Source organism: Gallus gallus, chromosome 12, assembly GCF_016699485.2.
Source record: "Gallus gallus isolate bGalGal1 chromosome 12, bGalGal1.mat.broiler.GRCg7b, whole genome shotgun sequence".
Classification (NCBI taxonomy): domain Eukaryota; kingdom Metazoa; phylum Chordata; class Aves; order Galliformes; family Phasianidae; genus Gallus; species Gallus gallus.
This window is the reverse complement of record NC_052543.1, coordinates 19,283,015-19,310,879: the sequence shown is the minus strand read 5'-3', so window position 1 is coordinate 19,310,879 and position 27,865 is coordinate 19,283,015. Positions and strand designations below refer to the sequence as shown.

Here is a 27,865-nt window from a genome sequence, read left to right as displayed (position 1 = left end):
GGCTCTGTGCCGTGAACACATTGCACTCAGTCGTTTGGCTGAAGGGTTCATCCTGGCTCGAGTCCTTATTGTGGGCTTTCTTTTCATAGCTCAGTGAAGCAAAACCCATTCATTTCACTGATGTTTAGGGTGGACCTTGGTGATTTTCCAAACCTTCCTTCAGATCGATCTGATACCTTTTCTTTTCAAGAAAGCCTCCATTTTGTTCTGCCTGCCCTTTTTCTCTAACAGACCGATGATGTCAGACCGCAGTATTTAGAATGTTCAAGTCCTCTGCCACAGAATAGGAGTGAACTAATCAGAGGGATGGGTGGGCTAATTGCAGCAGAGAGCGCTTCTATTTATTCCCAAGTATCTTGTTAATCAGCAATAATGGAAAAGGAAATAGCAAGAAATTACATGGCAGTTAAGTGACTTTTCGGTAAAATATATATTTTTAAATTAATCTAAGTGCCTTTGAATGATGAGACTGTAATTTAATTTAATCCATTAACAATATGAAACTTGAAGCCTACTTCTCATTGTATTTTTGGAAGTGCAAGTAATGAAATGTTTAGTGGTGGGTAGGTAGTGTTATTATTAGAGATTAATCGCTGCAAGGTGGAATAATATTCACCCAAATGTTTCATTATTTGGTATTGCAGTCTCTTTTTAATGCAGTGGAGCCAGCTCAGACGTGGCACAGCTGCATGGCTGCAGTGAGGTCTGAAGGGACAGAAATGGCAGCAGGGTGTCTCTGGTACAAATAGACATACAGAGCTGCTTCCACTTTGCTCCTGTTCTGCTTGGTTGAACCACAAGAGTATTTACACAGACATCAAGATAACAAAAAAGGGCAGTGATGTTTTAGCCGATATCTGCCTATTTTACGGAAAAGCATCCAGCAGCGGCATGAATGTGCACCAGATGGGTGGCCCGGGGGCCTCCCTCGTTCAGCAGTGCCTATGGGAGAAGTAGGGGAGAGGATCTGCTGCAGGCAGTGTGAGCAGGGAGCTGATGCCAGCAGCAGCGCAGTGGTTCGGCCCACGCTCAGTCTGTGTTGTGCTGCCCAAATTGCCCACAAGGACCAATCCTATTGCCTCTGCCAGTTCTATGGTGCTGGCCAGCTCTGTGCATTCCCAGGATAGCAACAGCGTTATTGCTGTATTTTATGAAGCAGCATATTTTGCGGTGCTCCATCCCGTTCCCCTGAATCAGCCTCATCCCCTGTCATTCATTATCTTGGGCCAGGAAGCAAAGCAGAGATCATAATTCAATGCCCCCCTTTTGGGAGTGGAGATTTTAGCACCCAGTTCTGCAGTGCAGGCACATTCTCTTTGGGATCAAGACTGGAGTCTTTAGGGAGAGGCAGAAGGCAATAAGATTTTATCTTCATTTTGAGTCTGTTTAAGGTTTATGTTTATGAATGTATATAGTTTTCCGATTGGGAGAAAAAAACACAGCTACAAATCAAACTTTGATCCCCTGGAGTTACACAGAGGCAAGCACTAACAAGCATCTCGTGAACTAAGAATTGAATCTCATCGCACTCCAACCAAGCAAGCTTGAGCAATTAAGATTAAGGGTGGAAAAATGAGACACTGGAATTAAGGCTTATGTCTGTATATGCTTCCTGCATTAGCCATGGAGCCCAAATGAAGATTTGTTTCACACCGCAGAGAAAGAACCACGATGGAGGCTCTGCTTTAAAGAAGCACTGTGAGGGCCATCTCTGCCAGCTGTGTGGGCTGCAGCACGGACATGCAGCTGGCGATGGGAGTGGAGCAGAGCAGAGGGTTGGGCGGCACACAGCATGCCGGGTGCAGCCACCGACTGCAGTGAGCATCCAGAGCGGGTGTTTGGTAGCTCATGGCATGAGAGTGTTTTGCTGCAGTTCGCTCCATTATTATTATTATTTTTTGATGATATTCTTCAGTTCCTTTGATGTGTGAAATGTGTTTTTCTTAGCTGCGTTTTATAGAAATGCTGCAGACTTCTCTTGACCCACTGCGACTTAAGCAGAGCAGCACGGCATGCTAATCGTCTGCTTAACGACCGCCTGCTATGTCTGCGGAGCTCCTCCCCAGGCACTGCACGCCATTCCAGGCAGTGCCCGCTGATCTCCTGCCGCGTTGGGCTCCTGGGGATGGATGTGACCGCACGTGGGGATGGCCCCTTTTGCAACCTGCTGTCCCCACCACACAGACGTTTTGGATCACAGCTCTTCCAGTATTCATGATTTCATCATTTTCCCTTAATTTCTGATGGTGCGATGCTATCTAGAATAAAATCTTTTTGGAGGATAACCTCTTGAAGGTCTGTACAGAAAGACAAAGAAGAAGGAAGCTCCTGGAGATGCAGGCAGAAAACCTCAGGCAGGTTGTGATTTACTTGTATCAAGATCCGCTTCACAGTAACATACATGTTTTCTAAACACATGCCTGAGTATCCTGATGTTGCAAACCTTTTTATTTACCCAGGACTCTAACCAAGGTGTAACAATCTGCCACTTAAGCACCTGCACCTGGAGTCCTTAGGAAAAGGCAGTAAATCAAACCCCAGCCCAGGCAGTCTGTCAGGGAGTGGGGCTGTGTGCCTCGGAGTGGGTGAGAGCGATGCACCGAGCTGACCAGCCATGGGTTATGAATTGGACCAGTGCCCTTTTTTTTCTGTGACTGGAATTGCTCATACACAAAGGAGGGTGCAGAGGGTGGGTTGAGAATTGGGCTCTGACTGCAGAGGACCCTGCACCAGAGCAGGGAGCAGAGCTGGTGCTGGCCGTGCTGCAGCCTCTCATCATACTGCTGGATCCAGGCTGCTGTGTTTCGTTTCAGCTAGAAAGACTTCTTCCTAAGATAAAGCAAAACTTACGATGCTTAATGTCCACATCAAATATAAAGTCTCGCTTTTGACACATTCCCATGGCATGGGAAGTATTGGATGATCCATTTCTAGCTGAATACTAATGAAGTAAATTATCTCCAGAAATTTCCTACTGCGTGCAGGAACTAAAGCACCTCATTAGATGCCTGTTGATTAGAAATGTTAAAGTGGCTTTTCTTTCTTTGAATGGCAATTAAAATTAATTTGATAGACCTACCACCCACCCCCATAAGCTGGAATAAGAATGTTGCCTTGCTGTGCATAGAGGCTCCTGGGGTACAGATTGCGGGCAGCTCCTTTGGGCAGTTCCTTGGATCATCCCTTCCTCCTTGTCCCCCTGAATGCTTACTCATCTTTTCCCTTTGCAAATGTGTCCAGAGCTGTGCTTTCCTTGTAACCCTTCTCCAAGCCAGGAGCGTTGATGTGGTTAATTCAGGAAGGAGGGATGAGAACTGTGCTGAATGCAATCCTGCATTTGCAGCCCAGCAGCAGCAGTGGGAGCTCGCTGCAGGAGCAGTGTTGCTCATTGCTACCACCAGATGTGCAGCGCGGGGTGATTACACTGCTCTGAATCACAGGCACACCAGGGACAGAGGGGTAGCAAAAGTACTTAATCAGTGGCTCCTGTAGGATTAGTAGTCAAGGCTGGGGATAACATTTGTAGTAGATCATATCTTCCTGAGAGTGGACTCTAGGCAGATGTGATCCTCACAGTTATTTTTGTTCTCTGTGTGTATAATTGGGACAGTAAGATTTCTAACACTGTGATGTTGTCACTGGTAAAGGAGAAAGTGAGTAAACTTGTGCTGCTCCCCATGGAGTGCAGGAGGTTGAAGTCCTTCACTATTCCAAACCAGCCAAAGCAGGCGGGCAACTGGAACAGGGGAGTGCAGATCTGGAATTTTGCACTGAGGTGTTTCATGGTTTTGGCCTCTGCTCCATCTCCATTCCATACAATGGCACATTTTGCTTTCCACCTGCAGTCTCATGCAGGCAGGAGCCTGTTTTCCTGCAGGGGAGCAGCAGTTCTGTGCAGGAGCAGCTCAGTCAGCTGTTTGGTGGTATGGGATACTGCATCAGAGCAGTGCCTATTCCTCCGAGCAGCCCCAGCTCTGGCATGTCCCACAGCAGGTTCTGCCCGGTGGGGCAGTGGGGCAGGCAGTGGGATGCTGGGGGTGCAGTGCAGCAGAAGAAAGGGGTACAGCTGTGAGTGAGTCTAAGGGGCAAATCCTATTTCCCTCCAGGGCCTCTGCAGGGACTACTTGCAGCAGTTGTGAACACAGCATGTGTTGCAGCCCTTGCAGACACCCATGCCTGTCTGCACAGCATGGCATACATGCTGCATACCACCTTGCTCTCCTTTGGCTCTGGCACTTGCAGAGCTGGCTGTCCAGCAGCTGCACCTGGAGCAGGATCCGACTGGGTGCCAACTGCTTTGGTTTCCTCAATCCTAGTTAAATACAGCAGCTTTTTATTTACTAGTTGGTAATTATTTGCATGCACCTGGCTGGGATTTAGGTGCATAACAGCAATAACTAAAAGTCATGTGGCATGCACAAAATGGGCACGTCAAATTTGTATTTCTGCAAGCCAGAATACTTGTGCAGTTTGTGCAGCCTTGGTCAGTGGCCACAGCCAGCAGCTTGTATCTCAGTCCTGCTCCTGGAGGAACGGTACACAGGGATGAAAGAACAGGCTTTCTTTAGACAAAAGAGAGCAGTAGGAGTCACCTCTCCTGAACGAGCTGTTTGTAAAGGGCTCATGGAGCTAACTTATGCTCAGAATTTTTTTTTTTCGCTTTCCCGTCCATTTTTTCCACTCCTCTGTGTACTCCCAGCATCTATTGAATGTTGAAATCAAGTTGTCCTGGCTTAGACATAAGGAGGTTCTCAGCTGTGATGCTGAGAGCTGCTGGGTGGGTCGAGATGGGTCACTGGGATATGAGCTGGCCACCAGGGAAAGGCACCAGGAGAAGTTCTTTGTGCTTTTTTTGTGTGTTCACAGTGGAGAGTGATGGAAGGGAGGCAGGAGCGTTATGTCTGGAAGCTATTTAGATTAGAGCATGTGTTAGGAATGGTGATATACGGCAGAGCTGGTCGATAAGGGTAACGCTGAGTGAAGTAATTAGCAGGAGGCGAGAGAGGTATGAGAGTGCTCAGAACTGAGCTGTACCTTGAGGAGCTGGGAGGCTGCAGGTGAGCTGCAGGCTTGGGGAATTTCTGGCTGACACTTCAGCTTGCTGTCACTCATGGGTAAGACCTGTGGCACGGGTAAGGCCAGTACAGCTGCAGTACAGACAACAAGCAGTTTCCATGGCACATGGTGTAGAATAGAGTATGTTCCTTCAGGTCCTCATGAACTGTGCATGGAGCAGCTGCTGGGCCCTCTGAGCTCACGGCCCACCTTGCTCCTTACTGCTGTCTGCCATCGGGACCCCCTTTTGGCCCTGCTGCTACACTGCGGTGTTCTCAGCAAGTGCTATTTATTGCTCACAGAGCTAGAATTCTGCTTTCAAAAGAAATGAACATTTCTAAAGGTACTGACTGCTTGGTCCTGCAGTGTGGTTCAGTTACTGCTGGAATATTGGTTTTGTGCAAATTCCTCACTTGCTTTCGTAGAATCATAGAATGGCCTGGGTTGGAGTGATCTTAAAGATCATCCAGTTCCAACCCCTTGCCATGGGCAGGATTGCCCCCCACCAGCTCAGGCTGCCCACAGAGCATCCACCTGGCCTTGAGTGCCTCCAGACATGGGGCATCCACAGCCTTCTGGGCAGCCCATTTCAGTGCCTCACCACCCTCTGAGTATAAAATATTTTCCCATCACCAAACCTAAATCTACTCTTATTTTGAAGCTATTCCCCCTTGTTCTGTCACTGTTGAACCCTTGCAGCCCTGTGCTGCACAACCAGCTGCCTGTGGTCATGGTGGTGCTCAAGCACTCATGTTTGCTATGAAATCTGGGGTAAAATGTTTAAAAACTTTGGGTTTGATTGCATGTCTGCATGGGGGGAATGGCACAACCCTTTCCTGGCAGCGGCAGCAGTGTGTGCTGGTGGTGCTGTGCTGGGGAGGAGCTTGGCAGGGCAGCAGCAGCCACAGGATCTGCTGTTTCACCCCAGTGATGGCATCCCCTGACACGGCTCCAGCACATGCAGAGTGTGCAGGGCCATGTGGATCCCCAGATGGCAAGTTTTCACTTGAGTGAGTAAAACCATCATGCAGGGCAAGTCACGGAGATCGTTAACAGTGACCCAAATTTGTTTAAATACTGAGGGGCTTCAAGTCTTGTAAGTACATTCAGTCTTACAGGGCGCTGTGCTGCTGGGTATTTCTTTAATAAGCAGAAGCAAAAAAATAATAACGATCCAGCAACTCAGCTGTGGCCCATGGACAGCTGCTATGGGATGGCAGTGCTGCTGAGAGCCGAGGCATGCAGCAGGGAGTGCCAGGAGCTGTGGCAGTACCTGCTTTGGTATTGATCGTCTCTGTATGAGCTAGCGAGGCCTGAGAGGTGCTCAGAGGAACATCTGACAGCTTCACCCAGCCCTGAGCAGTGTGGGCAGGCTGATGGCAGGAGAATCTGCAAGGAATTGAGCTGACATTCATCGCCTGGGGAGGAGAAGTTAATGCCGTTCCCAGATCAGAACTGGCCTTATTCATTATTCCTAAGCCAAAGGAGCTCAGCTGGGCTCCGATTGTATCAGCCAGGGGTTGGTGAGGGAGCTGTTCTCACTATCATCCCCGGTGTAAATACCACTATAACATGTATTGATTCTTTTGAAATTGCAGCTGTCACCTTACACATCTGTAGCATTTATTACTCTTCCATGGAAAGATTTTCTGCCAGTTCTCCCCATTATCAACTTCATGTCATTAATATCTCCCCATAATGTCAAGCTGTAGAAAAATTCTGCAGAGGTCACTTGAAAACCTTTCTGTCATGGAGAAATGGACCCAAGCCCACATTGCTCCTTGGGTGCGCTGTTTGCTGCTCTGTTTTGTCACCTACAGTACCAACACAGCTGACCATCGTTCACACAAACACGTCCAGTTGTTGGTCTGTGAGAAAACCCACTGGGAGAGCTTAGAATTTCTATGTGACCCTTTCAGTACTGTTGAAGAAAGCGGGGTGAATCCCACAGGGAGACCCCCGTGGTGCTTGGAGGTGCTGGGAGCCACCACCCCATGTTTGTGGCTCAGCCCCAGCCCTCCCTCGGCTGTCCTGGCTGCCCGCTGCCGTGCTGCCCTGTTAACCCACCCACAATGCAGAGGCTGTCAGTGTAAGAGTGATTCCTGAAACAAAAAGGACATCTTTCTCCAGCATTATAATCCAGGAATTGTGGCTGGATCTTATTTCAACCAAATGGGTTCACCCAGCTTGTCTATTCCTTTCTGTGCCATATTTGCAATCTAAAATCCATAAATAATTAATCAAACGCACATAAAAATCCATAGGACCATGAGGAGCTCTGCAGAATCCTCAGTGCTGGTGGGGTGAGATCAGAGTCAAGTTGTTAAAGTGCCTCTCACCAGAGCAGAGCGTGGCGACCAGCAGAAAGGTATTTTTAGAGCAACAAGTTATATGGGTTTAATAACACGGTCCTGCTCTGCCTGTGCCTCCACCCTGGGGGAGGAACTGTCCTGGCCATCCTGCAAGTCTGCTCCTTCCAATTCCTGGTGCACGGCTGCTGCTCACCGCTTGGTTTCCAGCAGTGCCATTGCTCTGGAGGACACCAGTCATTAAGTGCCATCGATGTGGGACTGCTCCTGCAGCCTGTGTGCATGCACCAGGGATGGGGATTAGTTGCTGTCAGTTGAGTCCTAGAGAGTACTTCATTAAATTGCCTCTGAGACTCAGAAGTGGGGTTAATTATTTAGGTATCTTAATTTTCAGCGCATCTCTGTCTTTTGCCTGCAATACCAGAAAACTAAAACTTCCATCCCAGGGACAGTATTGTGCAATATTGAAGTGCAATCACTGCCATGAGAAGGAGGGATGATTTACAACAATTTGTGATGCCTAGAGTATAAACGAATATTTATACAACATGGGTAGATTCTCCTGGATGCACAAAGCCCTGCACTCACTCCAGCTGCTTTTCTCTCCATTAGCTGAGTGTCAGCACATGGCCCCACTGATGCCATCCATTCTGTTGTGTGCCACATTGCACAGCCATGTGCTCTGCATCCAGCACACACATGTCCAGGTGAGCTCTCAGGCACAGCATGTGCTGGGGATGCTGTGGCTGATGTTTCCTCATGAGTCTGTAGGAACACTTCTGTGGTGCATTGTATGGAGCAGGCAGTGGGAGCACAAAGTGGGAAGGTGATCTTGGTACAGAAAATGCCACAGGTGTGGGCCAGAGCCCAGCCAGGCTCTGCTTCCTTCTGCAGCACAGCAGTGGCTGCCAGCACGGCTGCTGCAGGTCAAACACAGTGCTGCTGTGGCACAGCTGGGCCGTCCCCTGCAGCACTGCACACTCAGCTGCTGTGCTCACCCACTTCTCTGGTGGGCAGCCATAGTCTGGCACTTGTACATTTGAGAAGCAACCTTTCAGTGTACGTGTACACTATAGAGAAATGACAGGAATGATTTTCTATTGTAATTTTGTTTAATAAATAATCACAGCAATGGAAGAATTTGCTCAACTCAGTCTACTGGCATGAATTAAAACATTCAATTACAACCATGGGGGAAGTTTAAATATTTACTTATTCTTTAGGGGAATATAAATTAACACTAAGGACCTCCATAAACCTTATTCAAGACATTGACAGAAACTTGACTGCAGACCTTAATTAATGTCGGGGAAAAGGAGCGCAAGGCCCAGGAGACACCGGGCACGGCAGAGCTGCAGGAGCTGTGCTCGCTTCCAGCCATGCGCAGACACAGCCTGCTGTAAGTAAGTCAGGCTTTGGGAACACGTGCTGAGGATAGCTATAGCCCCCTGCACCTGGTGGGTGTTGTGAGGGCCCCTGGGATGTGGGCCACGGCTGCAGCTGTGTGAGTTGGACCTTGTGGGTGTGTAATGCCTGCCAGGGTGGACACAAGTGATGCTGCAGCTGCCCTGTGGTGCTGCTCAGTGTAATGCTGCATGGTGCTGTGCTGCCCTGGGCATGGTGGAGCCCTCAGCTGGGATGGGGTGAGCATCCCAGCTGTATTGTGTCCCAGTGCTTGTACTCTTCCCAGGAGGGAGACAGGGATGAAACCGTGCTTGTCCCACATATTCATTGCCCTTCTGTAAATTACTAAATTAACCAGAGAAAGATTTGCTAAGAAAACAAGACGAGCAGGAAGGTTTGATTCCCATAGAGAAGGAAACGTAATGATGGTTTGTGGTGCAAACACACCACAGAAAGTCATTTGTTAAGGTCTGGAGGAGCATCGTTACCACAGTGGCTGCCTGCTGTGCTTCTCTCCCCAGTGTGTGTTCCCCAGGCAGAGCAGGGAGCTCTGCAGGCAGCAGCTGGAAGGGATCTGGGGAGAGATGCACTGTGCTACAATGGAAAAGGTTGCCCCTCTTGGCCCTGATTTTACTTTGAACCGATGCCGAAGTCCCTCTTTGATGCAGATTTATTTTCTTGAATCATATTAATATATGGAAATCACCTTTTCTCTAAAGATTATCTTGTGTTGCAGACACCCTGAGCTCTGAAATGGAGGCACCACACCTGCAGGGCAGGTGAACCTCCCATGGAAAGGGCTGGAAATAGGGGTTTCCCCCAGGAAAAGGAGCTCTAAGGATAAAAGTAGGCATATGTACTTCATTGACCTACTTTTTCCAGCCCCTACTGGCTGTACAACAGCTTGAGTGCACAAGAAAACCTGTCTTTTGTCGCATGTACACAAAAGACCTATTTAGCCTGTCTGAAACCTGTAAATAAAACAAAGTAAGTGGTAAAACTTATAATGGAGCTTGGGATGAGGAGGGTACACAGCCTCCATGGATCTCTACAGGCTCATGGAGAGCTACAGGAATTACTAATCATTCACAGCTAAACTCAATTTGATGAGCAATGAAAGGCTGTTACTGATAATGCCAAGATATAGAGCTTCTTCCTTTTAATGTGGAGGGACAGCTTTGGTTGGGCTTTTGGAAGGTGTTGATGGTGGATGAGTTGTGGTGTTTTCAAATGTTCTAGAGAGAGAAACAAAGCCCTGTGTTGGCATGGTGATGGGAAGCTGAGCTCTGCTGGTCTGTGCTCTGCTCTTGGCTCTACGGCCAGGTGAGTTTGGCTTTGGGGTAATGAGCCTGGTGGGCTTTATCAGTCAAAGCTTTGTTTTGTCTGATGGAAGCCCTCTTTCATAAGAGGCATCAAGTGAATGCCTTAGCTGTGGGAGAAGATTTTCCTTAAAGGCTGAAAGTTTGGGAGGTGCCTAGTGGAAAGCTTCTGTTGGTTCCTGAGAGCCTCCCTGGCCAGCAGGACCCAGAAGGGGCTCCTGACAGATGGGAGCTGCTGTGGGTGGCTTTTTGGTGGGCCTCCCTGACCCATGGGGGACTTTGGGTGTGGAGAGGTGCACACCAGCTTGGCTTGTGCTCTCTGTGCAAGTGCTGTTAAAGCTGGGTGTCTAAAACAAGCTGCCCAGAACAATGAGAACTTGTTTCTGAGATAATAGAATGAAATGTTATAATTAAACATAGAGTGTTGGCATGACAAAAACTTTCATACTGCTTTACTGTTTTAATTAAATTGTGTTCTGTGCACCAGGCAACATCTCTGGGATAGAAGTGGTTGCTAACAGAATGTTTTCAGTTCTCTGGGGAACAGAGCTATTTTATAACTGAACCATTAGGAAACCTCTGCAAATTTATTGCATAACAGGTGCTTGGTAGTAGCTGTCAGGTCTGCTACACCGCTGTCCTCACGCAACAGTGTGTCCCCATTGGGCTACTTTATCCTGGTACCATCTGTGCCCCTGAAGTGGGGCTGAGACAAACCTCATGGGAGAGCTGGGGGGAGATGAGGAAGGGAACAGGCACTTCCTCTTGCTAATGTTCTGTTGGCCACAAAGAAGAAGTATTACTGAAATTTGCAACATGCCACATCAAAGGAAACCATCAGACAATAGGAGAACTGCAGCCTATGAGTGTTGACATTCCAATAGTATTCAGCAGAAAAGAATAACGTTACACATGGAACTAAGATTGCAAATGAGGGCAGCTGAGCATGTGCCGGGCGATCATCCATGTTCAGTGTAATCTGCATTCACAAGGGGCTGGCAAGTTTTGACAGGTTGGTGTGCCAAAAAATCCCTGATTTCTTGAACTTGAGGTAGGTGTTTTCTCTCATCTGTTTTTTTTTTGGATAGTTGCTGTTGTAGTGTACTCTGGCAGTATAGGCAATGTGTTCATTTTCTGAATCCTGAAGTGTATGAATGAAGTGTAACGAGAAGCTGGAAGGTTCACATGCAGTGAAATAGTCTCCTGGCAAAGAACAAGTCAAGAGTGGTATCTGCAAAGACTGCTCCAAGTTTTATCTTCTGCAGCTCTGGACTATAACCTGCAATTGCCTCTACAAATTCCTGGCGGCTTTTGGTCAATACAGCGTTGTCTTCCTGATATTTATTCTTTTTTAAGGATTTAACTCGATGCTGGGGTTGATAAAGCCATCCTAGCTCCCTGCCTGCTGGGGAATCTGTGCACCATTGGGCTTCTTTTGCTTGGGGGCTTGTCACAGAGCCTCAGCCTGGGTTTGGGGAGGTGATAGCAGCTGAAGGAGCTGGGGGGAATCCCTGTGGGCTGGGAGGTGGGGTCCCTGTGTGGGGAGCTGCTGTGCTGCTGGCCCCTTCCCAAGCACTGGGGCTTGGAGCCATGCAAGGCGCACAGCTGGGTGTGTGCTGTGTTCTCATCGTTGTTTGGACCAGAGGCTGCGGTGGGCTTAAGGGGTTCACAATGACTACAGTCAGATCAGTATAGTTCACTAAGTCCCTTTTTCCTGCCTCTTCTCCGCTTGCTGTGCAGGACAGAGATGGCAAAAATATGACTTGGCTCATAATTTGCAATAAGAGCATGATGTTGTATTGGTCTAAGCATTCGGAGCAGTCTAAACAACCAGTATGTTCATTGCACTTCTTCAGACCACTTTCAAACCACACTTGCTATTAAATATGAAGTGCACATCTCCAGCACTGGTTCCGCTATTAAATTGTGCTTATGGATATTAATAACAAAGGGCCTAAGGCTTGTATTTATGCAGGCAGGGAAAGAGCACCAGTTAAGTGGCAAATGGGATGAAGAATATATTTTTATGGCACACTAAAGGTGCATTCAATTTTAATACTAGTAGACTGTTTAAAATGGAATTTCTGTGAATTCCTACTTTCTGACCCATAGGTACTCTTTTTTTTTTTTCTCCTTTACCCTGTGGATCTCAGGTGTTGGTTCTGCCCTGCTTTGCAGCAGGGAAATGGCCCAAATTCCCACAGCAGGTCTTGGGGCCGGGTACCAACCTGGCAGCCAGGTGGTCCCAGCACAGCTGCAGCTCCTGCTGGCAGATGCAGGATGAGAGCCTGCAGCTCCGGTGCTCCCGACAAGCAGCACAATGGGTACACTTGGCTTAAATTATTCAAAACAGAGCAGGAACATCAGCTCCTGCAGGCTGTGTCTGAATGGCTGTGGCAAGGAGAGAGCTGTTGTGCAAAATGCTGAGTGCAAAAGGGTTCTCTCAGGTTCATAGAAATTGTGTGGATCTGTGGGCTGAGCTGAGGGTGCTGCTTTGGCGTCCCTCACTGAGGGCAGATGATGTGCTCACAGAGATTCAGTTTTAATTGGTGCAAAATAAGCAGGTTTGTTACACTGCCTATGCAAGAGCAGCCAAATTTCATGTGAAGTTGCAGAAGAAACCTGTTAGAATTTTGGAGAAAAAATAACACGAGGGGAAATACTATAAAGTGTTATATCTTAAGAACAATGTTTATTTTCATGTTTAGAATTAGAATTTTCCTACATTAATGCCCATCCCTAGCAAGACTTGCCTGTGCTTCCATCAGCTCTGGAGTGTCTTGAATGGCAACTGATTTCTATGGGGTGCAAGAAGGTGTCTGTGTGAGAAAGTTGGGCTGAGGTCACTGCTGGAGCTGGGTAGCGTGAAGCATTTCATGGAGTTAATCCTGCAAATGCCTGGGTGAAATAAAGCTGATGCTGAAACTCTTTGTATTGGTGCAGATGGACTAGAAGTGTCCCGATCCCCTTTAGCCATTGTGTCAGAGTGAAGTCTGGGGTCTCATGGCAGTGATATGAAGCATCCATAAAACCTCAGTATCCATCCGATCCTAAACCAAATGGCCAAGAGAAGCTGCCCAGCCCCCTGGCTGCCTGTTGTCACAGCTCACGTGGGTGCTCAGATGTGGGCAGCCATCTCAGCTGTGCCTGGTACATGGGCTGCAGGCAGCTCTATGGACCCGGCTCACCTGACAGAATCTGAGAGCGCTGGGAGCCTCCCCATGCCCAGGGTGAACATCACTTCTGGTTCTCCCAGTCTGCAGGGCTTGGATGTGATCTGCTCTTTCCAGAGGCACGGTGGTGCTGCTCCTGTCCCCAGTCTGCCTGCCTTCCTGCAGCAGTGGGAACCTCCAGCATGAGAAGTGGTGCCTGCAGACCTGCTGTTCCTTGTTCTGCTATTTCCGTGCTGAACACAGCGCTTTGCTCGGTGCCTGGCTGATGATGGCTTCAGGATGAAACTCTGGGGTCTGGTGCTGGGGGGAGCAGTGAAAAAGGAAGCATTTGTACAAACTACATGGAAAAAGTCAGCCTATGACATCTTCCATACCCATTTCATATCCCTCGGTGTTCGTTAAGGAGAGATGCAAGCCCAGGACAGCTCTGGCAGAAGCAAAGCCTTGTGCTGATGTTCATCGATCGCTGGGGAGTGCGGCTCATGGAGGCTTCATGAGACACAGCCCTGCCTGGGAATGAGCAGAAAAGTGGCACTCAAAGGAGATCAATACTGAAGCAAGAAACTTTCTGAACTCTCTGGGAAAGCAGCTTGACAGCTGTAACGTGGATCTGTGATCATCCTTCATTTTGGTAGATCAGCAGTGGGTATGGAAGAAGTGGAAGTGCCAAGTGAGGGCAGAGCTGGGGCACCCTGACTTCCAGGCTCAGATAGGGATGAAGCACTCTCCATTTCACTTATCTTTCATGTATGACTTATCTCTTTTTTCTTTTAGTGGTGCTTTAAAACACTGTGTTGAAAATATACTCTTTGGAGTTACTGTAGGGTTTCTGGTGTTTCTTATATAGGACACAATAAGTACTGGAGCAGATAAATAAAGAGGAAGGGAGAGCTCTGGTATTTATAGCGTTATTTACTACCTTCTCTCTGGGATGAAAATTGCATTTCCATTTCCTCTAGTACTGAAGGAATATTCCTTCTTTTACCTTAACCCTTTCCTACCAAAGATCAGAGGTTCAAGCACACAAAGCTTTTACTGGCTTGAGCTCCAAGCCCGGTATTTCCAGCACATTCCTGCTGAGCAGTGCCTGACCGATGCTGCTGTTGCGAGGCTGCACCTATCATGGTGTCAATGTCTGCACTGTTGTACCACGTGTGTATGCCTGGACACCTGTATCACATCCCGATGGACACTGCTGTCACGTGGCTCCTCCTGGCTGTGTAACAGTATAACACCTCTTAAAACAAAGTGTTCCTTTCTGCCTTATCTTCTGTTAAAGAGTGACTGGCAGCTGCATTTTGCACTGCCTTTTTGTGGACCACAGCAGAAATGTGACTGGAGGAGCCCACCTGCAGCTTCAAATCTAAGTGAACTTTAGGGCTGCTCTGCTTTCACTTCACCATGTTGCACTGTGATTTATGGCCTTGTGGTGTTCTGCTGCATCCCGTATGCAGCCCCTGCATTGGCCTGAGAAAGGCAAGGAGGCAGTGGAACATTGATGCAATGTGAGTGATATCAAAACTGTCTGCAAGGAGGGCTCTGACCACTTTGGAGCTGTCTTTGGGCATTAGTTATCCATTGCCAAGCTTTCCAGTGACCTTCCTCATTCCAACCTTCATTAAATATTAAAAAGTTAGAGCAAGGCTCATGCTTTATAAAGGGCAGAGCAGGCATTGGTGTGCTGCTTGTCCTGGTTTACCCTCCTCCCTTTGTGGCTGACTTCTTGGAGGGTGTTTGTGTATCTCTGTCCATCTTCAGACAGGAAGGCTGCAGAACAGTCCAGATCTGGCACACCTGAGACCTTCCCCAGTGTGCCAAGATGAGCTCTGCCAATGTCAGGTTTTTCATTCCTTTGTCATTTTTTCCCATTACAATTTGCCATCTATCTAATCTTTAGAAGAGTGTGTTGTCTTTCAACAGTAATACTTTGAGACTGCTTGGGTAGGGAAGCCAAGAAAAGATAGAATCAAGAATGAAAGGAGGAATGTTTTAGCCATCCTGATTTCTACTTGAGCAATCGGATAGGTTTGGTAGCAGAGATGGGTGAACACAGATCTGATCTATAGGGGAAAATTGGAATTAGCAGCTATAAGAGAGACAGTAGAAATACTCAAAGTAAAAATAGTGAATGGAGTAGGACAGGAAAATAAGACAGGATTGTTTGTAGCCTCATAAGAAGCCTTACAAAGCAAAGTAATAGGTAGGGAAGCACAATGAGGTACAGTGAGTGGGAGAGATGAAGGCACAGTAAATATCCACAACTTCTCGCTGCCTCGGCAGCTGCTTCCATTAGTTTGTGTGTTATTAGTCCCAACCCTTCTGTATTTGCTCTCTCTTTCTCTCCCTGGTGTAATATGAACAAAAGCAATTGTTATTGCCTCTTCATGAGGGAGTCAAACTCTGCAAAGAGTAAACAATTTTTCCATCAGTGGTGTTTGCTGTTTGACATACAATACCAGCAAACAGCTATTCTGGTGATCTGGTGTGCTGTTTCCTGGAGTCGGTGCTTCCATGTACTGCTGGTTCCCAATATTGTGCTCAGGAGTAATGCTGCGTCCTCCTGCTGGCACCACTGCCTGCTGCAACCAGTTCTGCTTGTTACAGTGACCCTTAACTCAGTCTAGTGTGTGTGCTCCTTAGGCTGCATGGTGGCAGAGCACAGTAACCCTGATAGCCGTGTCCTGTGGCAGGGATAGACCCAAAGCCATGTGCTGATAGCAGTTATGTTCCCATTTGTGTGGCTTGCTGCTGTGGTTGGCACTCTGCAGACAAGCTGCTAAACAAGGCTGCTGACCTCTAGCAGCTTGCAACCAAAATCCAGCACTTCTCTGGCTTTTCCTGACATTGTAAATATCGCTGAGTATAAAAAATGCACACAGGAATTCAGTGTGATGGGACGGTGCCTGTGTACTGCAGCGGTAATGTCAGGGAAAGGTTGGCATCTCCATGCCTTCCCTTCCCAAACTGCTTGCTTGCTGCCACCTCTCTGGAGTCCTGAGAGTGCCAACAGGCACACTGCACGGTGGGTCAAAAATAAAGTATTTCCTTTGTGCTATGAGTGGTCAGGTGCCGTCGTCTATTCATTTTGATGAGCGTATTTTAGACTGATGGCTGCTTTGCTTGGTATCAGAGAAGCAGCCATGTTCAGACTGCTGGGGATGATGCTGGGTGGTGTTACAATTCAGTGACACCCGCTGTGTTCCCCCACCCAGAGCTTAGTGGGGGCTGCTGCCTCTGGAGCTGTGCAAATCAAGGCTTTGCCTGCAGCTGTGTATACCCGTGGGACGGTGGCATCATGCAGAGCTGCACTGGCTGGGGCTGCTGAGGCTTCCTCCAGTGCAGGCTCAGCTTCTGCTCAGGGGTCAGGGTTGGAACATGTTGCTTCCTGCACTGCAGCTTCCCCAAGGAAAACGGTGTTGGTTCATCCTCTGCCTGCAGCCTTGGTCTGGTGTGAGCTTTAGCTGCATGAGTTGCTGAGATCAAGAGAATCAGCGATGCGCAAAGCATTGCTCTGAAATGGCTAAATCTTCAGATACAGCACTGAACGTGCTTCATGTTCAGCATCAGTGCAGAAATGTCTGTGGGTGCCTCCTGGGTCAGCATCTCAAATGAGCAATTAACACATGCTACTTCTGCCATGCAGAGCACTTTGGAGAGACTTTTTAATCACCACTTTTTCCTTTCTGAACCTATACACTGTGCCCAGGTGGGCTTTATGATCACATCTCTAAAGCCTTGAGGAGCAGAAAAACTCGTTTTCATCAGAGACCTTGAAGTTAAATAGACAGCACACCTCTACCTGGAGGAACACCGAGGAACCACCAGCTATTGCTGATTACCATCACCTTCCTGCACAGCCAAATGTGCTGCAGCTCTCAGTGACAGACTGCAGTTGGAGACATGCACTGAGAGGGGTCAGGATCTGGGGAACCCAGTGCTCAAGTCTGTCTGCATTTAGTATAGTTGGTTTGAAATGCACTTTGCTTCATTGAGGGAGCTGTAATTTGATGTAGCAATGACTCAAATTCAGTAAAAATAAATATTTAGGTAGGCTTCTTACGAGTTGCAAACAAAGCAGAAGCGGTGCTCTGCTCTGCAGCCCGTCACTGGCTTTGATGGCAATACTGATATTTGTATATTCCACTCTTATTCCTTTTCTCTTGTAGTGAAGCACAGCATCACAGCATTCTGTGATGAAAGCAAATGTTTCTGCTCCTCAAAGCTTGAGAGAGAAGCTCAGGATGCTCACCTGGGTGCATGCCATGGAGCACAGCTGTCCCCTCCGGCCGGCATCACCTCCATGCTGTGCCACTGCACCCACCACGCCCTATCCCTGGAGTGCAGCTCCGTGAGCTGGCAATGACAAATGCATGCAGTTGTATAAACAGGACAAATTATTTTCTTTTATGCTAATTTTGGCCTGGCACCTGCACTAACTAGCACTGCGTTTAATTGCAGGAAGATGTATTGCAGTGGGATACACCAAGTACACCTATTTCACTTCTGTGCTCCTCCCTTATTGTAACAGCTCACTTCTGTTTCCTTGGGGTGTGTGCCACATGTTAATTGGGTGTGCAGTGAAAGGCCTAAACGGAAGTTAAATTAGATTTAATTCATTTTTTAATTGGGTTCTAAAGAAACTTAGAAATCATTGGGGGGGAAAGTGCAATACAACTGCAATTTTTTTTATTAATACTTTTCTTCAGTATCACTTTATACCTGCTAGCATTACATTCAGTGGAAGGTTAATTACACCTAACATCTACATAGCAAAAGCCTCTGAAACCCAGTACGGATTTTCTAGGGCTGATTATTACAGTTTAAATCACTATTCTGATATTGCAGCATTTCTACCCATGCAAATATCCTCTGCTTTTCCTCCGAGCTCTCGGGCAGATTGGAAGCGGCAGCGCAGTGTTTCCCTGATCCATCTGTGTGCAGCCCGGTGCTGCTGGAGGTGGCTGCCCCAACATGGTGGTGGCAGTGGCGCAGTGCTGGACATCCTGCACCATGAGGGAGCTGGGCAGGGGCTTGCTGGCTCCATGCTCCCATTGCTTCTGGTTTACAATTGGCACATATAGAAAAAGACAACACTTAACGTACAGTCTACATTAGGTTTTTATTCCCCAGATGATTCTATTATGTGCTTTAAAATTACTCAGTTGCTTTGAAGATCTTTTAGCCAGTTTTATTGTAATAGATTTTAATTAATTCTACCTTTTTCTAGGTGTATCCTCGGGAGCTGATCTTTCCTTGCATAGTGCATAATAAAATGAGGAATTTACGATAATAAGCAGAGTGAGCAGTAACTGAGGGCTGTGCCATGGTTGCTGAAAGGTCTTTCTGTACTTCCTGCACTGACCGCACCTGCTGTGTTCCCATGGGTTTGTGTCAGTGCTATTTCCATCAGGAAGAGCAAACGTGAGAGCAGCCCTCTAACAACCCCCTGCATGGGAGGATGCTGGGACGTGGTTTGGGGTGGTGAGAAAGCTCCCTTGGAAAGCAGGCATGGGGATCTGGTTCTGCAGCTCTCCTCCCATAGAAGTGATGAGGCTCTGTGACTGAATGCAGTTCTCCTATCTGATGCACTTTAAGCCTGTGTGCCATGGACTGCATCTGTAGCAACTGGGGCACTGTCTGAAGCCCATGAGTTGCCTTTGTCAGTGCTGTGCTTGGTTTGTGCTGTACTGAAATAACTTTGGAAATCACAATAACAAAATCCATATATCATCGCAGTGTAACCTTATGAGCTACTCCTCCTTCCACACAGTCCTACAGGCAGGATAAACCTTTCTACCCTTGAACTGTGCGTGTGCTACACATTTCAGAATGTAACTGTAGCAGAGAGATGCATGCACAGCCTTATCCCAGCTTTTCTGCGAGCACTGGGGTGCATGGCGCAGCAGGAGAGAAGGAGCCCTCCCAGGCTGACACCTGTGAGCGAAGCACAGATATTTAAAAAATAACCTAGGCATAAATGTCTGCAGTATTTTATAATACTGTGTGGCTCTCTGGGTAATTAGGAGACCCCCAAAACAAAGTGCAGACACCTACATCTGAGGCAGAGTGGACCTGGCTACAGGGAAGGGATGGGGCAGCAGGAATGGAGCTCATGCAGGGAGGCAGCGTGTACAGGGAGACAAGCAGCTGGCCACGGGGAGTTCTGAGGAGCTCAGGGAAGAAGAAAGGAATTTGTTTGGCCACTGCTGAACTTAGAGGTGCTTACGGACTTCCCTCATTTATGTTTAGGTTTTCTATGACTGCTGTTGAATTTTTGAAAGGCTCTGACCAAGTTGCCATGGCAACTTCTGTACTGCAAACAACGCATTCGCTGCCTGCACGATGTGAACTCCTTTCCGAAGAAACACGGGGATGCCAACCCTGTGCTCCCACCTCACTGCTCCGTGTGCCCGCCATGCCTGCTTGCTCCGCTTCACCCAGGGGCACGGGAGCTGCTGAGATGGCCCTGGGGGCTGCGGGGGTGTGGGGTGAGGGGTCTGCTCCCACCTCCCCACTTCTGGCTGTTGTTTGAGTCTTCTGAAGGAAGTCCGCTATGGCTACTAATTCTAATGCAGAGAAAATTGATGAATGTTCATTTTTAATTTATTTTTCTCAACTTCAGAAGGAAAACGGTAATTGAATTTGAAGTTGTGCTGGTTGTGGTGATTTCCAACTATTTTTTGCATGATCTTTAGAAATATTTTTTCCTTTATCTTCTTCAAATCACCACATACGTACACAGCATCAGTGTGCCAAAAGCACCGGCCCAAAGCACTGTTTTGGATGAGTTGATCTGGAGCTTAATAAGAACACATACAGCAAATGGCTAAATGCAGTTGCTTTACTTTTATTCCCTATCAATCAAGCCAACTGGAGTATTTTGGATATTGGGAGCACGGCATGCTCAACTGTAAAAGCACATCTGCTCTTAAAGCACGGCTACTGATCCAAACGGAGAGCTCCAGTGCAGCTGCAGCCATCAGCAGCCCTTCCTCACATGTTAACAAAGCATTGCACTGCTTCTTAATCACTATCAGGTGCGTGGAAGTGATGCTGTGCACTGCTGCTTAGCAGTCACCATCTTGAGCTCTGGCCTGTGTATGTGGTGACCTTGCCTGCCACCAGAACTGACCTCAGGTCCCCATCAGCACAGAGGCTGCAATCCACTGATGTAGCTGATGGCCTGCTTGCATCCTCAGGTCTCCTCCATGTTAACTCTCTGCAGCAGCACAGGGACGTGGCCCTGCCCCACTTCTCAGGCAATTGGACTTACAGCTCATTGGTATTCCTAGTGAAGGCGCTGGGAAATCTTCCATTCATCATGAGTTGTGCTGTTAATGAAATATCCATTTCCCAAATCAACTGCTCAAATTTCCCATCACTTGAATGACTCGATGTAGCTTTGGGAGTATTGCTGCCGAGTGCTAACAGACACCGAGCGCTAATGCACAGAGGAAGGGCTCTGAGCCCTAAAGATGAGCTTTCTTACTAAAGCAAAGCATGTGCTGGCCAGAAGAGTTCTGCAGCTTTGTTGTTGCTAATGGGCACTCTGCATTTCCTCTCCTTCAGTATGCAGTGCTCCATACCAGACTCAAAGGGACATGGTCAGTGGGCAAGGTGGGGGTGGGTTGGTTTGGTCTTGGTTATCTTGGAGTCTTTTTCAACTGAAATGATTCTATGATTGTATGAAAAGCAGTGCCCAAGGAGAAAGGAGCCAGGGGGGCTGTGCCGTGCTGGTGGGGCCACCCCCAAGGCAGAGCAACTTGTCCCAGCCCTTCCTGAGGAGGCAGCTCTGCAGGAGGCAGGAGCCCTGGAGGAAGCCGAGCTTCAGTTTGTGCTGTAGCTGGAAGGGCTCCTTTCCACCTCATTGCCTGAATTCTTCCAGCCCAGGGCTGCATATCCCTGCCCTTTCCCTTCTGCTGTCATTAATCTTCCTCTCTCTGCTTGTTTGTATTCTCTGCGTTCCTCTCTGCCTGCTATCTTCTGTCTTGCCAAAGCCTCTTAGCTAGCAGTAAGTAGCATTTAACCACTCGAACAGTGTGGGCTCACTTCATTGACCCCACAAAGCCATTCTACTGGCAGTGTGCTCACAGAACTCCAGGAAATAATATGTTATCATTTTGAGTTAGTGCTAAAATGCTATACTCGCAGGATTTTTATTAAAACATGAGGTTTTAAGCCAGCATTCATCCTTTCCAGAGGCAGTGTCCTTGTTTGTTAGGTGGTCAGTCCAGCAATGCTGCTCCTGCTCACAGCACACCAGGACACAGTGATGAGGAGCCATGGAGGGAGCGGTGCTGGGCTGGGGACCCTGTAGCAGCCAGAGCTGGGGATGGGTCTGTATGGGCCATGCTGGTGCACCATGGAGATGAGGAGGGAGCACGAAGCCTGGCAAAGAGCGCTGGGCGAGCTGCAGAGAATGAAATTGGCTGAGTGCGTTCACTGTGAGGGCACAGGGGGAATGGGATGGATGCCTGCAGGGAGGGCTGCAGAGTGCTGGGGGCAGCAAGGACAGAGTGCTGTGTGTGAGGGGTATGTGAGGCAGAAGAGGGGAGGAACCGCTGTGAAGTATGGTTCTGTCATGGTTCTGAGCAGTGCGCATATTTCTAAGGATATTAAAAAAAAGATATTGTGGTGTTAAGAAGGGAAAAAAGATATTTTTTTCCATGAGGTCATACTCTAAAAATTAATAATTTACTGCCTGTGATTTATGCTGATAATTTCGATTTCTGTCTTCTTGATTATGAGACCGCAGCAGACTGTTGTGTGCGCGGTGCCAAAGGCGGTGTTATGTCTCCTGCAGAAGACAAAGTCCCAGCCCATGCATCTCGTGATTCCACTTTCAAATCCCATTATTCACCTCCGCCTCTGTTCTGCTGCGCCGTATTCGAGATATGTGCAAGCTATGCATCCTGTGTGCCAGGAAGATGTTTCAGTTTGTTATCTTTATGAATGACCGCATTATTTGTTTGGAATACACCAAATGCCAACAAGCACCCCTGCAAGCAGAAAGCAAAACCTCAAGCAAACAATGTGACACTAATCTGTTGTTTGTGCTAAAATACAGAAAGGAAATGACTGCTTGGCTGTCAGCAGCTCATAAAGGAAAGAAAGAAAAATGCCACCAAAGAGGAATAAGCTCCAAAAGAAAGTTCCATTATCAGTTTGTTTCATGCCTTGTAGCTCCAGCTGCAAACAATCCCTTTCATAAAGACACCCTGAAGATAAATGGCAGCGAGGTGCTGGTGGTGTCGGGGAGATAAAGCCGTGGGTCCCCTCTTCTGGGGGAGGGGAGAGCTCTGCTTTATTTTCTTCCATCTCATCACCATCTTGGGGGAGAGAATGAATATGTATCGTCTGTTATCTTGTCATTTTTGAGCCAAACATCTTAAAATACATTTTCTCTGAAATAACCTCAGGGATTTCAAGACTGGAATAAATTATTAGAGCAATTTGAGATTGGAGGCCCTGTATCTGCTTTAAACATGGGAAACACTGTTCCTAGGGTATGAGACTTGGCTGTTTGCTAACAAACCAAGGCTAAAATACCCGAAGAAACAAAAAGCATCACGACACACAGTGCTCCTGTCTGAGCAGGTACGTGCTGAGACCTAAAGGGCATGTGGTAATGGGAGCATTTAGTGCCTCCTGGGGTCTCGAGCTGCAGATAATTACAGAGCCCCATGTTGAAGCCACCCGCTCTGAGTGCTGCCCTGCCCTGAGTTGCTGCTGGGAGGCACTGGGCTGCAGCCTGCTTTGGTTTTGGCCTTGTTGGCTCCATCGCACACCGCCGTCACAGGAGAAATTGGTTCCTCAAATTGGGTGCTGTTTAAAAACATCAGAACCCAGATCATGTCAGATTCTCAGGAAACATTCACAGAGTAAATGTGGAGTCCTGGAGAGAAAAACCTTATTCCTGATTTCCACATAATGGAGCTGCAGTGTAGAAATGCTCTGTGCTGAGTAACTGGGGAAGTAGAGCCCAAAATATAATGCAAGGTTTTTTCAGAGTGAATGTCTCTCTCCCGCACCCATAGCAAGAACAAAAGCTTAATTTCTGTCAGTGTGAGCTCAGGTTTGCACAGGTCCCACCTGTGGAGGTTTCTTGGTGCAGGAAATGTGTTGGTCCCTCATCAAGGACCCACCACGACATTGGGTGGTAAAAGCTGAAAAAGCACTTTTCTTTTCTCCTGTCTTAAGACTTGGCTTTGATTGCTAGGAAGTCAATGAGTTTCTGTGTGCAGGAGCAGGGCTGTCAGCTCTGGAGGGCTGTGTTTGTTTGGGCCCTTGGAGGAAGGAGCAGTGCTGGGGCAGAGTTGCAACCTGCTGGTCCTGGAGCTGCGGGGCTGCTCAGCTCCCATTGCTGCACCCACTGCTCTCCCAGCCAGCACAGACCGCTGTCCTGCAGGCACCTCCAGCTGCTCACAGCCCTCTGAGCCGTGCAGGGCATTGGAAATCATTGCTCCATCCCTCCAGACTGGTGTGGAAATTTGAAGGCTATCTGAAATCAATATCATCATCAACTTCACCCACGTTTACAAAGATAATATTTCCATAATGTTGTCTGACTTCAAACGGAAGAAGTAAAGCTTTGCAACAGAAAAAGTCATAAAAGGTATTGCAGCGAAGCAGCATTAAATTTCAGAAAACTTTTCCAAGACCATTAATTGAACTTTGTTACAAGATTTAAACAAGATATTGAAAATCCAACACTGCGGCCCAGTTTTAATTGCCTCCTCTCAGACACAGCATAATCTTAGAGCTGTAGTCCCTGTTTTGTATCTGCAAAGAAAGATTCAGCAGCCCCCTGGAGAATTGGTGTCATTGTTTGCTGATTTGGAGATCGACATAACATTTACCATCACCCTGTGTGTGGGTTTGTTCCTCACCTGAGCCCATTTGTAGCACTGTCTTCAGGAGCAGCCAAACAGGTGAGGACAGAACTGTTGATCCATACCTGGATGAAACAGAAGTTATGTTAGGAGAATATCCAGAGGGAGTTTTTCCCATCCTCTTCCTTGTGTTCCATTTCTTGTAGCTGTTACCTACCACTGCTGTACCCTCCAGTATTTCCATAATGATGACAGAGCTGCTCTAGGCTGACACCCATGTCCCTGCACTGCCCTGGTGGGATGCCCAGGCATGAAGCCAGGCTCTGCTCCCTGACTTGATGGCAGTGAGCTGTCTTTCAGAGGGGTGACACGTGGTTTGCCATTCCTCACTGTCTTCAAATAGGTGTCCCAGGCAGGACAGGCATTGCCCAGTGCTGAGCTGTGGATGCTCCCAACACACACGTGCTGCAGCCTGATGGGGGCACGCAGTGCTGGATGTGGGGCTCCCTGCGGTACTGCAGCGGGGAAAGCACAAAATGTATTCCCTCCATTGTTTTCCCAGTTTAAATTTTCATAGGCTGCTGAATATTTGATGAAAACAAACCAGACCTTACTGTGTTTCCTGTGCATATCAGTGAAGGGCTTGCTTTGGGGTCTGCAGGTTTCCTTTTGGTTATACTTTTATTGTTTATTTGTAAATAAATGCACCTGCAGGATGCACTTAGTCCTCTTTTCTAACTGTTATAGAAGGAACTCCAGGAGTGGGAGCGTGTGCTTGGCGGCACAGAAGGCTTAATGCCGCCTGCTAGAAGTGAATTTCTGATGCAGCAACAATCCAGTAATAGCCATAATGTCTCACTTAATGGACAAGTAAACAACTCTGCAGAAATTAAAATAATTCACTGTATTAATACTGCAGGTTGAGCAGTAAATAGGACACATATTCATGAAAAAGAGACCAATTTAAATCCAAAGGGTATTAACTCCATCCTTTCAAGAATCTGAACAGCTACTTATCTTTTGTAGCTGACAGCACCGGTTCAGTGAAAGGGATTTCTGCTCCAGCACGGCAGCAACAGGCGCAATTACCATCTGCTTTGTATTCCCAGCAGAAGAAGCCGTGGCTTATTTTCTTCCCCCAGTCAGCTACGTGCCATGGCGGACTCCATTGCAGCACTGAGCGGCATCACCCAGCGCTGGCCATGGGGACACGTGGCTCAGTCACTGTGGAGGAAGCACCTCGGCTGTCCGCTTGTGGGGCGCATTCACTGCATTTCACACTGACTTTTCTGCATCTGTTTTCTGTGCCTGAATCACATCCATACTGAAATGGGAACTTCCGACCAAAGTTAAGCGGGTACTTAAAGGCTGCAGCCAGATGAGAGCAAAAAAACGGACAGCTAAAAGCTGTGTGTGTTGGAGATGGCAGATGCACTGATGGCAGCAGAGGCAAAATATGGATAAATCTGACAGTTTGGAGAACTGTGATATTTACACCTGGAGAATGCATAAAGAGAGCGCCTGTGATGTGCCTCCATGTCCCTAACTAATGCTTCCTTCCTTCCTGCCTGCCTGCCTACCTCCCTCCCTCCCTCCCTCCTTTCCTCTTTCCTCCCTTTTGGCTTTTATTTTTTGGGTGAGAATTCATTTACAGAAAACTGGCAAACCTGAATTACGGAGCTGCAGCTCTCGTTATTCTTGGAGGAAAACAAGCTGCACTATATCACGCTCCTAAGAGAGAAGCTAGAATGTATTTATTGACATAACATCAATGTAATGTAGTAATTTAACAGCGATGTAACAAGATTCGAGATGGCTGGATACACTTCTTGACTGCTTAGAGGGTGGGACAATGACACAACAGAGTGACTTAACAGAGCTGAGTGGTGTGTAGGGCAGCGTCTTGGGGGCGGACGGCAGCACAGCACTGCAGGTACGAGTGCTGGCTTTGCCCAGCTCTGTAGTTTTAAGCCGTAAACCCTCAGTTCAGGTGAGCACATTGCCAAGTCCCTGCTGTGGGGGTCTTATGCGCATTCCCAGTCTTTAGCCCTGTTCTCTCGATGCATGATTTTGAATGCTCAAAGCAAGCTGCAGACGTTAATACCTCGCACTCTGAGGTCTCCATTCATTTGAGCCGATCGCCTGGAGCAGAGTTTCCTCTTGCTCTCCTGTTTTCATTGCTCTTCCTTTTTTTTTCAGTTGAAGTTTTCAACAAATGCAAGATTATTGCAGCGGTAATCTCAGAAGCAGGTATTGATCCAGCTCCTTGCTGCTATCCCTGTTATTTTACTGTGGTTATGTACTGTTCACTGGAAACTTAACAGTTTCCAAATATGAGATAGAAAAGCAACCAAAATATATACAAAACCAACTTTTCCCTATTGCTGCCACTGAGCAGTAGGAATGATTAAGTGAAAACACAATTTCAGAGGTGGCAGTGCCTGTAACAAAATTTGTATTGTTTTGATAGAGGTGAGAAATGTGACTCTGTAGGTAAAACCAAGTTGAATTTCACACTACGGACACATTTGTTTTTCTTCTGAGTTTAATCTTGATGCAATTTACTCTATTTACGAAGAACGGCCCTAGGATGGAGGAGTACTACATGTCTGTGCACTGTGCTTCGCTCCAGATGGAGCGCTCTCGCTGCCTTAACTTTACCGTGCTGTAGTACTCCTTGTCTTTGTATTCACATATCTATTGATTTGCTTTATGTGAATCAGCCTAAATCTTTGCTACCCCTTCTAAATCTTTGAGTGACCAAAATAATCTGCCTCAGAGAATGATTTCACCAATGGCAACATCTTTTACTGTGAAATTGCACTAGATGCATGAAGGACTGTGGGCTTATCAGTGACCGTATGCTATCTGTTTCACCCTGTTCCAAAACCAGAGGAAATACAGTTGTTTTACAGATATTTAATGGCTTCTAGATTTTTACTACACTGAGTGCAATGAAAAAAAAATCAATCAAAAAATAGCAGAAACGCTGAGTCATGGCCTGAAGCAGTGACTGAGCACCTGGTGGAAGGCAGGGCCAGCCCAGGGGAGCTCAGGTGCATGCAATGTACCCGAGTGATGGAAGGGGTGGGGCCAGGATCCACGCCCCCCTAGCCCTCATTTAAGGGCTGGCAGTGAGGGTGAGGGTGTCTTGCTGGAGATCTCTGTGTACCTGAGGTCTTCTAAAGGTAGGCAGGTTTTATCCTTTGTTTTTGTGTCCACAGCTGCTGCATTTGAGCATTCTTGTTTGCTGCAGCCTGGGACTTCACAGGTTCACTGCTGTTTCTGCTCTTTCTATTGTGTTACAGAGTTACAGAAGCTTTCATGTATACTGGAAGAAATATTCAGTGTTTGTAGTCCAACAGGTATATGCACAAACACAGAGCCAACACCATGCACAGAACCAGGAGCTTCCCAATCAGTTTTACCATTTAATTCCCTTATTTTTCTGATCAAGTAGCTGTTGGATTACTAATCTCTCTTCATTAATTATCAGTGTTGCCATGATTTTGGCTCCTGGGTATTAAAGAATGAAATGCCCAAGGAGCAGCCCCAACAGTTGAGGATGGCAGTGGGAACTGGTTAATTTGCAGGCATAAAATGAGTAGGATACCGATGTCAGACCATTTTTGAATAGAAATAGAGAGCCCAAAACAAATATAGTAATGTGTAGCTCCAACCTGGGGACATTCATTACTTTTTCTCTCTGCAGCTCAACGTTGCTCAGCAGATCAATCATAATGAAAATGAGTATAATAGCAGAAATAACTTGT

At 47.4% G+C, this 27,865-nt stretch overlaps 1 long non-coding RNA gene across 9 annotated transcripts in view; it reads left to right on the top strand.

The window, feature by feature from the left end:
• Positions 1-27,865, top strand: part of LOC107054402 — a 139,582-nt gene that overhangs the window by 89,032 nt on the left and 22,685 nt on the right. Inside the window, exon 1 of one of the 9 annotated variants that reach the window (XR_006931378.1) lies at positions 10,922-11,138. The exons of the other annotated variants lie outside the window; for them this stretch is intronic. This is a non-coding gene — a long non-coding RNA (uncharacterized LOC107054402). Of the gene's footprint in view, positions 1-10,921; positions 11,139-27,865 lie in introns of those variants that run through there. 9 annotated transcript variants of the gene reach the window in all.